This window comes from Arvicanthis niloticus, chromosome 3, assembly GCF_011762505.2.
Source record: "Arvicanthis niloticus isolate mArvNil1 chromosome 3, mArvNil1.pat.X, whole genome shotgun sequence".
NCBI lineage: Eukaryota > Metazoa > Chordata > Mammalia > Rodentia > Muridae > Arvicanthis > Arvicanthis niloticus.
This window is the reverse complement of record NC_047660.1, coordinates 96,292,839-96,308,094: the sequence shown is the minus strand read 5'-3', so window position 1 is coordinate 96,308,094 and position 15,256 is coordinate 96,292,839. Positions and strand designations below refer to the sequence as shown.

At 40.2% G+C, this 15,256-nt stretch overlaps 1 long non-coding RNA gene across 1 annotated transcript; it reads left to right on the top strand.

Moving 5' to 3' along the window:
* The first annotated feature begins 207 nt into the window (after positions 1–207).
* LOC143441779 (uncharacterized) lies at positions 208–14,753 on the top strand. The gene is made up of 3 exons (XR_013109456.1): positions 208–298; positions 11,944–12,182; positions 14,616–14,753. It is a non-coding gene; the product is annotated as an uncharacterized LOC143441779 (long non-coding RNA).
* The last annotated feature ends 503 nt before the right edge of the window (positions 14,754–15,256 follow it).

The window sequence follows — 15,256 nt, the reverse complement described above, 5'->3', positions numbered from 1 at the left end:
TAAAAGCAAAACTTTACCACTTTCTGGAAGAAGTAAATTTAGGCTGGTTTGGGTTTTTTTTTTTTTTTTTTTTTTTTTTTTTTTTTTTTTTGTTCTTAGGCATCATTGATACTCGAATACAGAGCCAAATCAGAGGGCTCCTGCTGGGCACGACTTGGCAATTTTCTTTTCTTTCTTGGAATCAACTATGCAGTGGGGCAAGTCATTCCCTTGAGAGTCCGAATCTCCGTTCCCTGGCTCAGGAAAGGGAACCTACACACAGTTGCCAGCAGCGTGCTGGCAGCCTGCAGAGACAAGGGTAAGGAAGGACTGTTAAGCTTTCCCAGGGGTTTTGGTGAGTGAGAAATAACTCCTGGGGGCGGGAGGGGGGCGGGGAGGGGGAAACAGCCTTCTATAAAAGCCAACCAGGGTGCTGAGCCCTGATTGGAGGAGGCGGGGCCGTTTGGAAAAGGCTGTCCCTGCCATCTGGAAACCTTTGGGCTGCATCAGGAAGTTTAGTGGGTGTGGATTAGGGTGGGGTGAGGGTGGGGGTGGGGAGGTAGCCACCCTTGCTGATATTTACCTTTTTCAAAGCCTTGCTTGTGGTTCCTTGTTGGAGATGGACATCGGTCTCGGCAGAAACTCCGTTAGGTCTTGAACGGAGACACCTTTTATTCTGCCCATTGTTCTCTCTATCCTGGGTCTGGCAGCAACCGAACTGCCTCTCAGGACTTTCTTGGTCTCCCTCCTGATATGAGCCGAGTCCACTTCCTTTTGCCCCTCCGCCTCTTCCCCGACCCCCTTCCAGACAGGGTTTCTTTGCATAGTCCTGGTTGTCCGGGAACTCACTCTGAAGACCTGGCTGGCCTGGAACTCAGCGACCCGCTTGTCTCTGTCTCCAGAGTGCAGGGATTAAAGACCTGAGCCAGGCTTGGCCCACGTTCTTAAAATTTTGTGCTTTTCTAAGGAAAGCAAATTTATTTGCTGGCTCCACCTGTTTTTCCTTGTCCTTTGCTCTGATCTTTCGGACCTCCAGGGGTTCTCTGCAGCCTCTAAACTCTTCCAGCTGTGTCTGTGTGCTTGCCCTGCCCTGCCAACTTGGCTGTCTTGTGCCCTTCAACCCTAGAGTCAGCAACAGAGCACGCTTTTCCAACCTTTGCCCCAGGTTAGGGCCAAGCAGCCTTCCAACTTTCTCTTAACCACCGTTTACTTACTAAAAACTCTAGCTCTTCGTTTGTATTTGCTTAAACTCTCTCAACGGTAGCCTAGAAATTAATTATTGTTGGGGCAGTCGAATGGTTGGGAATGAAGTGGGAGGGAGATGTGTATAAAGTTTGCCTTCCTTTTGAATTTTATATACATTTATTATGTGTTCCAAAGAATATAATTCAAATGTAGAAACAATAACAAACCCGAGCGGCAGAAAAATTCTATTCTTTGCTATTCTCAGATTAACATTTGATAGGCAGATTTCCAAATCTGCCTCTTTTTTAAAAAGTCTTTAATTTCACAAGTAATATGTAAATTTTCTCCATTGTAAATGCCAATGCAAATGAGCCTTCCTGCCTTGAGGCTTTTCTGACATACTATTCACGCAATTTCCATTCTGGTCGTCAATGTGTTTTAAGTTGAGCATATTAAAACAATTTTTTTTTTTTTTCTGGAGTGTGTTACAAACATGATGGGGACAGTTGTTTTCAAAACTTGGGCTTGGGGTGCTTTTGCTTGGGGATGCTCCACTGTGTGTGCTGAAACTGGAGAAATCCTAGGAGAAAAGTGTCACCTTGACCCTTTACCCAGTTTGAAGAAGAGGAAGGCAAATAAGCAGAAGGCTCACTGGGGGACTCTGTCGTGCACCTCACTGTACTGGCCAGTGCTCAGCATGGAACACCAGACTTAGTGTTGTAGCTCTTTTCTCAGTTTTGCAGAAGCATTGTTTATTCAATCTATGACATTAAAAAAGAAAGAAAGAAAGAAAGAAAGAAAGAAAGAAAGAAAGAAAGAAAATGAAAAAAAAAAAGACCATAAATTCTACTTTAGATTTCATAATGATACAAGTGGCATAAGAAGGAATCTCCATGACATTTGATGCTATTATGTTCTTAATTAAAGTCAAGAGATTTATCGCCTTTAATGGTACATGTATAGTAAACCTTATTTTTAACTTTAGACCCTCCTCAAAAAATACCATCCTGACATCTTTCATTTCCTGTGAAATAGCCCAAGGTTTACTGGAACCATTGCATGCTGGTGTGCTACTGTGGCTGAATAAGTAATTAAAAAAAGTAAATTAGCAGATGAAAATAATGAGTTTTTGAATGGGAGGGGTAGAAAGGCTATAAAAAGTAGTCAAGCTGAGAAAAAACTGAATACGATTAATTTCAGTTAGAAGTTGGTAGGGCACATTGCGTTTTCAGTCTAGATCTCCAGTGCATGCTGGGTAAGCCGTTCTAGACTTCATTAACCAGTAATCTACGCACATAAGAGTGGTACTGGGTAAATCAATGTGGCAGAGCAAAATAAATAAGGTTTTCAAAATGAACGTCTTTTAACAGTAGTTGGCTAATTAGTTAAAATAACACAGCGGAGGCGAGGAACTCTGTGAAGACGGATCTTCTTTGATGTTTTCCTGCCTGTTCACAATTGGATTCCTTCATACAAAAAACTTACAAAGGCAGCAATTTCATGTATTCTGTGGATCTTTCTAAAAAGATGAAAGCTAAAGACTGGAGGTTTTATTTACAGTTGGGTTGGTCATATCATACTGAATGCTGTAGTGCAGGATGACCTGGAGCCTCTGAGTCTTTAGCTTTTCACTCCCAAGTCCCGGAACGGAACGACAGGTTCCCACCACCATGCTTAGTCTAGACAGTTCTGGGGGTCTAACCCAGGGCTTTGATCATGTTACACAGGCACTCTCCTCACTGAATTACATCCTCAGCTTTGCAATGAACATTTTAAAGTGTTTTACCCAGGACGTTTCAGCTGGCTTTGGGAGAGACCCAGTGTAGGACTTGTAACCAAAAAAAAAAAAAAAAAAAAAAATGTTTCTGAAGTCCCAAATCATGTGAAATATCTGTGAAGTTTCAAGTTCATGTTTCCATGTGTGTTCTCCTGTAGAAATAGTCTTGAGCGTACTTTAAATTCTCAAAGGAAACTGTCATGCCCAAAATGTTTAGTATAATGGAAATTTCAGGCAAGAACACCCCAGTGTGTCTACTGTCTCCTTTCTGACATCCTCTCTTCATCCCCTGCCTCTGTCTTTCTCCAACTCTCTTCTCCTTCCCCCCCTTCCCCCCCCCACCCGCCCAGTCTGCCTTGTGAGGAAAGTGGCCTTGGGGAAGCTGTTTGCTTTGCTCTCAAAGGGCTGAGAACCCAGCTTTGCAGTCAGACTGAAGAATGCTTCTGCCTTCCCCAGTGCAGACAGAGATAAACACAAACTCTAGATAAGTGGGTAGCCAGATAAACCCACACAGAGGGTCAGGTGGTTATTGGGAAGAACTGAGTAAATTTGTATAAAGGCCAAAACCAATTTTCAGACAGTAAACAAATGTACATCCCTTTCCCACTTTCAATATATTAGGGTGAAAGTATCCGTCAGTACAAATGAAGTCTGAGCAGAGTCGGAAGGTAGAAAAAAAAATCTAGATCTTGAAAACAAGGTGATCTGTCTGTCTGTCTGTCTGTCTGTATGTCTGTCTGTATGTATATCTCTCGCAGTTATGGCATTTAACATTCCTGCCAGCAGTGAATGGGAATTCCCATTCCCCCACAACTTTCTGAACACTTATTTTTCTTTTGGGGAAGATTATGGCCGGCCTCATGTGTGTCCTTGAACTGTGTTCCAGGCAGTTGTCAGCTCCTCCTTGTTGATGCTGGAAGTTGAACTTGCGTCTCAGTTACCGAGCTGTCTCTCCTGCTCACACCTTCCTTCTTTTGAGACAGGGTCTCATAATAACCTCAGTCGACTTTCAACTAGCTTTGTGGCTGAAAATGATCTTGGCCATCTGATCCTACTGCCTCCACTTCCCAAATGCTGGAATTACCTGTGTGCAGTGCTGGGAACTGCACCCCAGAGCTCCAGATAAGCTAAGCAACTGAACAACTTTCCTTGCCCCACCTTGGCTTTCTTTTGTTCGTTTGTTTGCATATGAAATTGTCTTGGTGTCAGCTGTTTGGAAAGACTGCTATATTCTCACTCAAATATCTGTAGAGAAATAGGTTTATATCTGCACCTTTAATTTAATTCCATCGAAATGTCTGTCTTTATGGCAGTTCCACACCCACCGCCTTTTAGTTTGTATAGTTTTACAGTAAGAGTTGAGATTTGCAAATGTGGGGAGCCTTTCAACCTCTGCTTTTCCAACATTGTTTGGATGACTTGGCTTCCCTTACAATTCCAGAAGAGTTTTAAGATCCCCCCCGCCCCATTTTTCAAAACAAATACAAACAAACAAATAAACAACAAACCAATCAACCAACCAACCAAGGCTTAGAATGTGGATAGGGATTTCACTGAATCTATAACTTGCTTCAGGAAATGACATTAATTAGTTTTGTACCTAACACAACAACCTTATACTAACATTGCCTATAAATATTTAGTTCCTCACGTGCTCTTTGAACTGGATTTGACACATTCCTGGCTTCAGCATTGATGAGTTGAAACAGCTTGACACATGCACTTTACATTTGCATAGAGCTCCAGATTCTATCATTTTGAAAGTGGGATATTTTAACAACAAGGTCACATATAATTTTAGGGAAATGATTTTCCACTTCATGAAGGGCACTGGGGGAGCTTTAAATAATATTGTTGCTTGGATGATACCTCCAGAGATTCTGATGGAATTGGTTTTCGGTAGAGTCCTGATTTCTCTCTCTCTCTCTCTCTCTCTCTCTCTCTCTCTCTCTCTCTCTCTCTCTCTCTCTCTCTGTAATTATATCTAGGGTTGAGAATTGTTGTCTCCTTTGGGAAGCTGTAGTGAAACCACTGACTCTTGGGAGCCTTGCAGCAAGGAGATATAAGAATCCCAGGAACCTGGTCTCTTGGTAGTTGTGGAGATTTTCTTTAGATGAAAGAAATAATAGGAAAGTGACATTTTAGTTTTAAAATTTATTCTATCCCTCAGTGGCTCCTCCGTGCGAGCGCGCGCGCATGTGCGTGTATGCGTGTGTGTGTGTGTGTGTGTGTGTGTGTGTGTGTGTGTATTATGTCTAGGAACTTGTTCATATACACATGTGTGGGGGTATATAGAGGTCAAAGATCAATGTTGGGTATCTTTCTTAATCACTCTTCACCTTATTTATTAAAGTTTAGAAAAGAAATAGTGTGCCGTTTGTTTATATGTTTATGTAATGTGTGAATATAGAGCTGTGGAGGTCATAGAACAACTTGAGAGAGTTAATCTCTTTCTGCCATGTGAATCCCAGAGATGGAACCTAGATCAGCAGGAATGTGTGGTAAGTACCTTTTACAAGCTAAGCCATTTTACTGGCCCCTCCTCAACCAACCTACCTCCCTACCTTTCTTCCTTCCTTCCTGGCTTCCTTCCTTTCTGTCTTTCTTTCTTTCTTTCTTTCTTTCTTTCTTTCTTTCTTTTTTCTTTCTTTCTTTCTTTGCATCAAGGTTTCTCACTGAGCCTGGAACTTGCCAAGAGGGCTAGACTGAGTTATAGCCAGACTTGTGGCTACTTTTTGGGTTCCTATTTCTACCATCCTTCTCCACCTTTATCCCTTCCAGCCCCCCAATACTAGGATGGAGAAAAAGAAGACTGAAAAGGAAAGGGGGCTTTGATCTTATTAGACCACTTCCTGCTGATTAGGGGCATGTAGTACCTTGGGGCAATTTTGATCTTTGTCATCAAGATATCTCCAAACAGCAACTAGCAACCATCAAAAAGCACCAGCAGTAGAAGGAGCAGCAGCAGCCAACCCCCTCTTCAGGCTCTTGCATTTATATAATACCCTCTCAAGAGTTCCTAGAATTGCAAATGTCATATACTTGCAAAAACTATCTGCAGCTGGCAAAATCATGCCCCTGCCAGAGCACGGGCCAAATCATAGTCAGCTGCTGTGGACAATCTGAAACAGACCCATATCCCACACCTGAGATTAAAACAAAAACATATTCCCATGACATTTCTGTTTTAAAAGAAACCAAAATTCTAATGACACTGACTGGCCAGTAAGCCCCAGGAATTTGTCCTTTTCTACCTCTCCAGTTCTGTGATTACAGGTATGTGTCATCATGCCTGGCTTTTACATGGGAGTTTAGTATCCAAATTTAGCTCTTTGTGCTATGTGACAAGCATTTTAATGACCAAGCCATTTTCCCCATGAAAAAGAATGTTCCCCATAGGCTCATAGATTTGAATGTTTACTCACCAGGGAGTGGCACTATTTGAAAGGATTAGGATTAGGGGGTGTGGCTTTGTTGGAGTAAATGTGTCACTGGGGGTGGGCTTTGAAGTTTCAAAACCCATGCCATGCCCAGAGTCTCTCTTAGTTTATGGATCATAATGTAGCTCTTAGCTACTTTCCAGCATCAAGTCTACCTGTGTGCCACCATGCTCTCTGCCATGATGATAATAGACTAAACCTCTGAGACTGTAAGCAAGCCCCCAATTAAGTAATTTATTTTATAGGAGTTGTGTTGGTTGTGGTATCTCTTCTCAGCAATAGAATAGTGAATAAGATACTCCTTTTTAATAAAAGAAAACTAAACTTTTATACTTGTTCTATGCCAGTGAAAGGATAATACTTCACTGTCTCTCAAAAGTGACAAGAAGGGTGGTTTCCTAAACCTCCAATCTACTGGGTAGAAAATACATCAATAAGCAAACAGTCAGAGGGATGAGTACAGGGAAGTATCAATTTGGAAGAAGAGGCTGGGGACCCTAGCAAGCCAGTGGGTGATGCATTTTGACTGTATTGGTACTGTCTAGGCTTTTGCAAACAGACAGAAATGCATGGAGGTTGAGTTTGGAATGATTTGGTGACTGTGACAAATTTAAATGTAATGCACTGTCTTTTCTATCAAAGGGTTGAATAAGACAGAACTCTATTTTAAAGATATTTTTATTTTATGTGTATGAGTGTTGGGCTTATATGTATGTTTGTGGGCCACATGCATGCCTTTTGCCCACAGAGTGCAGAAGATGTAAGATACCCTAGAACTGGAGTTAACCAACTGACCCATCTCTCCATCCTTAGAAAACTTCATTTAACAACAACAACAACAACAAAAAATTTGTAAATCAGCTGCTTTGCAGAAATCAAATTCCTCCAGGGTCAGTACTTCTTGAAACCAGAATATGTACTGAAGGCTGCCCTCTGTGCAGAAAACTGCATTCCCTGTATCAACTTTATTGCTTTAAATCAGGTAATCACATAAGGATGTGAGGCCAAACTCTGACCACTCACAGCGAGGCACAAGACCCCTCTGCATTGGAAGTACAATCCCAGTCCTCAATCCCATGTCCTCTCTGCTCTGCCCAGCAGATTCGATTGCTTGATATGACATTGTTATGTGGTCTTTTGAGGAAGTAAAAAATTTTGCCTTGCCAAAATGCTTTGAATTTTGTGCTTGCTTTCTTGAGACTTCACACCCATATCTTACAGTATGGGCCTCTCTCTCCATGACCAAGTCTCAAATCTGATTTTCTTCTTGGAAGGTAGCTGGCCTCAAAATCACAGAGATCTACCTGTTTCTGTCTACTGGTGCTGGGATTAAAGGCATGCACCACCATTTTCTGGCTGTTGTTTCTTTCTTTTTTAGACTTTACTTTTGATTTTTAAAAAATTATCTCTATCTATCTATCTATCTATCTATCTATCTATCTATCTATCATCTATCTATGTGTGATGTGTGTGTAGGCGTCTGCAGAGGCCAAAAGAGGCACTTTATCCTCTGAAACTGGAGTCACAGGCTGCAATGAATTGAATGGTAGGAAGGAACCGAAGCTCTGGAAGGGCAGGGCACACTATTAACATCAGAGCAATCTCTCTAGCTCCCAGGAAGCTTATTTCTAAGAGGACATTTGTGGAAGTCTTGGGCACAGATTCTGGAGCCAAAGAGCCAGGTATAGCAGTCTACCCCTGCTATCTTCTCAATGATTTGGACTAAGTGATCCAGTACACATGTTTCCAGCAGCCAGAGAGAGTTACAGTATTTACTTTATAGAATTGTTGTGAATTAATACACAAAGGCACTTAAAATAGAGTCAGACATAGGATGAATGCCAGTCAGTGTTAGCTGTCTTATATTATTATTGTTGCATGGGAATTGAGGCTTCCAGCTAGAGCAACACTTATTATATACAGAAGTCTATATTGCCTTGAAAACTCATAAGGAATTCCTCACTACCATGCTTCAAAGTTTTATCCTATCTCAATATTTGAAAGTTTAACCTTTTTTAGTGTGAATTTATCATATTTAGGCCTATGATTATTAAAAATTAAAATATAGCTATACATAGCTATACATATTTATATGTATACATATTATACATATATTATAATACATATTGTACATGTTGACTATATATACTTGTTGACTATAGAAGAAAACAGAAACGACACAAAACTGTAGCAAATAAAAAGTAGATTCAAACCTATTCCTTGTCTCCCTGCTTCCCAGTCTTGCCTTTCTGTAAGTCCTCACCTGCACAGCTGTCTATACTTAATAATTTCATTCTTGACAGATGGGTGTGCAAATAAACTCACACACATACACATGCCCCTGTGGAGTTGGCTGCTTTAAAAACAATCCATTTGGGCTGGGTGTGGTGGCACATACATTTAATCTCAGTACTTGGGAAGCAGAGGCATGTGGATCTCTGTGAGTTTGAGGCCAGCCCCGTTTACATGGCAAGTTCCTAGACAGCCACGGCAACATAGAGAGACCCTGTCTTAAAAAACAAGAGCCAAAAACCAAACAAAAAACCCACCCTTCATTATGTATTGTTTAATGACATTCCTTCTTATTATTGATATATTCTGATCATCGGGGTACACAATTCTTTCTCCTTCTTCATGGTATATTCCACACACTCTACCTTTAGTGATTTTTCAGAATATTTCCCCCTTTATTTTCCCCACATAAAAGTGTTTTCAGGGTTAGGGATGTATGGCTCAGTTGATAGAGTGGTTGTCTGGCCCACGTGTTGCCTGCTTAAAGTCCCCAGCACCTTCAAAGAGAAAACAGAAGTGTTCCCATCCATTCAGCAGCACAGTGATGGCTCTGTATGTAGCTTTCAAAACAGCTCTGATCAGCTTTGTTAAAACTAAAGGCTTTGGAGAGAAAACAACCTGCTCTTGAATGGATGTGGTTGGAAAAGAATTTTCTCTCTAATTTTATAATGATAATGATTATGATACCTCCTGCTTGTGTTTATATATTTTTAACTGTTTTCTGTAAAAGATCTCATCTACACTCTGTCTAATGATATTTTGTTCTGGAAGAGCCTGGAGATTCTCCTGATAACACTATTTTTCTTGTAATAAATCCTTACAGCATGAGAGAAAACCAGCATGATAATGTTGCTATTGCTGTTCGTGCAGTCATTACTTAATAGAGATGAAAATTAATAATCTCAATATTACTTCATGCCTGACCTTACCAAGATTTGAATTTTTTTTTTATCTATATCTTGCTGTTTCCTACTTCTAGGCTTAAAAATACATGAAGAAAAACCAACAGAATTAAAGGGAAAAAGACAATTACATGCTTATAGTACCAGGTTTTAAGACCTTATATCAATTGATAGAAAAAATTAGACACCTCTCATACATAAAGAATTGGAAAATTTAAATAGCATCATCTTCTAAGTTGACTTAGCTGATATTTGTAAGATATACCAGAAACTAAAGAGCACACCTCTTTTCCAGGACTTACAATCAACTGACAAAAATAAATAAACAAATAAATAAAGGCCATACATCACATTATCAAAGTTAGGTTAATGAGTCTCCATAGATTTAGAAAATTTTCATTATATAAAGTATTTTTTTTTTAGAAATTAAAAATTAGCCGGGCAGTGGTGGCACACGCCTTTAATCCCAGCACTTGGGAGGCAGAGGCAGGTGGATTTCTGAGTTCGAGGCTAGCCTGGTCTACCGAGCAAGTTCCAAGACAGCCAGGACTACACAGAGAAACCCTGTCTCGAAAAACCAAAAAACGAAATTAAAAATTAATACAAAAGCAAGCTCCAAACATTCACAAGTCAATTAGCATACTTCTGAATGATTCATGTGTCAGTTAGAAATCACCAGAAAACTTAGTGTTTTAAACTATACAATAAGGAATATATAATGTGTCAAAATTTGTGGGCCCAAACTACAACAACATTTAGTTGGAAAATACAACTTCAAATTGTTACCTCATTGTACCTCATTGTCAGTGGTGTTATACATACCTGAAGCGAACATAAGAAAAACACAGTACATCCAAACACGTAGAAAGGAGAATAAGTACCACAAGAGCATAACAATGAGAAACACAAAATCCAAGTAAACACTAACAAAATTTAATCAGAAAGTTAGAGGGTGAGAAGACGCTTCATTGAGTCAGGCACTTACAAGTGTGGGGACCTGAGTTTGAATCCCCAGAACAGGAGGAAAGCTGGGCTCACATTTTCAAGTGAGAAGGTAATATATATATAAAATCTTGTCGAATCAAGGAGAAAAAAGGACTATAAAAAAAAAGCAACCACATCATAGACATGGCAGCGTATCCTTGTGCCCACAGATTCCTATAAAAAACATTTGGTGATTGATAAAAATTACATCATTCTATAGTTAAAATTGCATGTGTCCCTGAACTGCTGTGAATCTGAATCCAGCCCAACACATTTGTAGATAATGTCATGTCACATTGCCAAAGTTTGGACACCCCTGCCATGGAATACAAGAGCACAGAGTCTATTGAACTTTCATCAAGACAGGCCATATCCTAGGTGTAGAAGGACCTCAGTGTGTTCAACAGGAGGGATGGAAATACAGCACCTCAAGGCTCTAATTCAATTCCCAGTACACCAAGTAAAAAACTTGAAATTACAAAGAATGTTTCGCAAAAGAATTAATGTAGAAACCAGCGGCATAAGTATAACAGGAACTTTACTAACACGCGTAGCTTAAACACGTACTTCCAAGTAGTTCCTGGCTCAAAGTGGAAGAGTCAAGAGAAAATACCTTGAATTCCGTATAAACGAGTACATGGACTATGGGGTGCGGCCGGAGCCTTGTGCAGAGGACGAGAGATAGCAGGAAAGTGAAATCAGAATGAAGGGAAGCTCTAAAAGCAGTCATGGCATTTTTATTGTTGCTGTTGTTTATAAGACAGGGTCTTACCTCCCCGAGGCTGGCCCCAGGCTTGCTGTGTGGTTGGGTATGGCCTTGAACTCATGATCATCCTGCTTCAGCCTCCCAAGTGCTGGTGCTAGAGGTGTGTATCACCACACTTGACTGATAACTACATTTTATCAGAAAAACTATAAGAAATTAAAAAAAAAAAAAAAACCAAACTAACCAACCAACCAAACAAACAAAAACAACCAAACAAAGAAACTCAAAGCAAAGGGAAGAATGTAAAGAAAAGAGCAGGCATCACTGAGGAACACTGAAAAGTAACAAAATAAGAGAGAAACTAGTCTCCATCTTTAAAGTTATGACGCCATTATGAAATCCAGACAAATATAGTAGAAAAAGAGGCTGGAGAGATGGCTCAGTGATTGAGACCATTTACTGCTCTCGCAGAGGGACTCAAAATCCCAGAACGCACGTAGCAGAACAATTGCCTAAAACTCCAGGTCCAGAACTCCAGGTCCAGGCGATCCAATGCTCTCTTCTGTCTTTTGTGGGCACCTGAACATATCCAGTGCACATAAACTCATACAAGTTCATATATATATACACATACACACACATAAAAATAATAAATGGTCTTCTTTTCCTCCCACACAGTGACCCCTGACAATCTTTGTCACCATGGGCTGCCTTCCCACCCAGAGCTACTGGTATTGTAAGAACAAGTCTGGCTTCTTCTGAGGTGTCCGTGGTGGTAAGATCCGCATTTATTTGACTTGGGACGGAAGAAGGCAGAAGTTGAATTCCTACTTTGTGGCCACGTGGTGTCAGATGAGAATGAATAGCTTTCTTCTGAAGCACCGGAGGCTGCCCGAATTTGGGCCAACAAATACACGGTAAGGAGTTGTGGCAATGCTGGCTTTCATATCTGAGCGAGAGTCCACCCTTTCCATATCATCCACAACAACAAGATGTTGTCCTGTGCTGGGGCTGACAGGTATGTGTGGTGCCTTTGTGAAGCCCCAGGGCACAGTGGCCGGGGTGCGCATTGGCTGGATCATTATGTCCATCTGGACCGGAATAAGGAACACGTGACTGAGGCTCTGTAGAGAGCACACGTTCAAGTTTCCTGGCCTATGGAAGATCCCCAGCTCAAAGAAGTGGGGCCTCACCAAATTTAAAGCAGGTGAGTTTGAAGGCAGTCGCTGAGAAGCAGCTCATTCCTCCAATCCCCAAATAATGGCCCCTGGACAAGTGGAGAGCCCCATATTCCTGAGGGCTTCCACACTGCTCTCTCATACCCTACCAAATCATGTTCACTAACAAATCTCACATCCTATCTCCTTAAAAAATAAGAATAAATAAATCTTCAAAAAAGACAATACAAAAAGAGAAAACCAGAAAGTAGCATCATTTGTAAACTTAGATAAAAAATACTTAGCAAAACATTAACAAACCCAAAACAGCAATGCATAAAAAAAATTATTCACCACGATCAGTGAGATTTATTACAGGCATGTGAGACTTAGTTAATATCTAAAAATCAATTAGGTTAGCCCCTCATCTCAATAAAACAGGAAAGAAAAATCTTAACATGTATTTATAATATATGTATGTATGGTATAAAAACATAATTTAATATATGACAAATAGATTTTATATGGAAACCACAAGCAAGAAAATAGTTGAAATTCTATTTACAAAATTTCCATCAAACATAAAGTACTTAAAAATCTACCAAGTCTTTTATATTAAAAATACTTCTGAGATTTCTGAAGATGACCAAATAAATAGAGAGACATACTATGTTTGTTAACATTTTTTTAAATTTATGTCAGATGAGGGCATTGATTCCCTGGAACAGGAATCTGTGAGCTATCATGTGGGTCCTGAGAATTGAACCCATGTCCTTTCCTTTCTAAGTCATCTTTTTAGACCCTTTACATTTATCTAATTTTAATTTAAACAAGTGTGTGTAGGTGTTTTGTCTGCATATATGTCCCTGTTTGAGGTCAGAAAGCAGGGTGTCTACTGGATCCTCTGGAATTGGCATTATAGATGGTTGTGAGCTGTTGTATATGTGTTCAGACTAGATCCCAAATCCTCTGGTAGAACAGCTTACCCTCTTAACTATTGAGCCATCTCTCCAGCCTGCAGAGACTTAATGATCTCTGGGTCCATTAAAGCAAGAACAGGTTATTTATTTGTTTGTTTATTTTTGAGACACCTTACTACACATGGCCCGAAAGTACAGATACATTTACCAAATGTGCAGGTTTCAGGGCTTTGGAAGACAGTTCCTTTAGTAGAGTGTCTGTCATGCAGACATGAGGACCTGAGTTGACTGAGCTTGGTGGCACATATTTAAAACGCCAGCTCTAGGAAGAGTGGGAAGGGTGGATCCCTATGGCTTAATTGTCAAGAACCAGGTCTCAATGAGTGACTCAGTCTCAAAAATCAAAGTGGATAGCTCCTGAGAAATTACACTTGAGGCTCACCCTGGTCTTCACAGGCACACCCAAGCACATGGGCATCTGCCCACACACTGGCACACATGCACACACAGAAATCTGTGTGGGAGATTAAAAAGTCATCTCAATCTTTTTATATTTATACATTTTTAACTTAAAACACAGGAAGACTGGGCTTCTGAATCACCAAGCAGGTGGCCAGGGCTCTCGGGTGTTAGCATCAGAAACTGAGCCAGGTTCTTCTCTTTCCAAGAGCAAAGCCCCGAACTATAACACATGGAAACGTCCTCTGAGGCTCTGTAGTTGGTTTTTTCATCAAGAAGTTACGTGGAAGCTGCCTTCTGCTAATCCTAGATTAAATTATTCATGTTGAATACTGCTTGCCAGTTGACATCTTTGTTTATAATCAGTGTGACTGGTCTGCTCCCGAGGTACAAGTGCTTTTACAGTCATGTGTCACTTAGTTCTCTAAGGTGAGATTCAGGGTCTCCTCTGAACTGTTAAGGCAAACTCTCAGTCCTGGATATTGGCCTGTGGATTTTATTTCTTGCCAGTTTTCCGGTTCTTTATTTTTAATCCTTAATCCTGTGGATTTTTATCAATAGCTTTGCTAAATAAAAAGACCATTTTGTCTCAATTGAAGTCGGTATTGGTTCATGTCTGTATGCTTCCAATACTATCTTTAATACCAAAGTTTCTTTTTAAAATATTATTTCTGATGATATAGGGTCCACTTCAGTGTCCGTTGTGATTATCCATAATGGCTTTGGAAATCGTCTTTCTTTTTGAGAGTTCTGAGAAAATTCATAGCACATTAATGAAGTCATCCCAACTTAAGTCTGATTTTCTTTCCATTAGGTCACTATGGACAGTACCAAGTCTAGAGTACAGAGAAGACTTCTTTAACCAGAATAAGAGAAGTGATTCCTGAGATATTCTCCTTTAACTAAGAAGATTTAGACAGCTTTGGGATGAAGAATAAATAAGTCTCTCTTATATTATCTGTGCCGTGGATGGGTTTGTGGAATGCAAGGGAGGCTGGTGGATTCAAAGATCAGATCCAACGTCATAATTCCAAATAGTAGATTCAATACTACAGTCAGATGCTGTGGCATCAGTAGTATAAATAGCATCCAACTTGCTCTGCATCTGCAAGATGCTACACTAAATTTTCTGAATATCCCAAAGCTAAAGAAGACAAGGTTCCCAGATATTCATATATAAACCAAGCAAAAAAAAAAAACAAAAAAAACAAAAACAAAAACAAAAAAAAAAACAAACCCTCAAGATAGAGGTCAATGAAGAGGTGTAAATTAACTGGTTGAAATTGCCAGGGAAAGAACCTTACAACTGGTGATATGTCATTGGGGAACACAGAATTTGTCTTGGAGCAGAGGAGTTAATATCCGCTTCCTTGGGAAGGATATGCCATGTGAATGAATAGTTTATATTAAGGTCTAGTAGTTGAAAAAGTCATGGGTTGCAGCCATGGTCTTCTG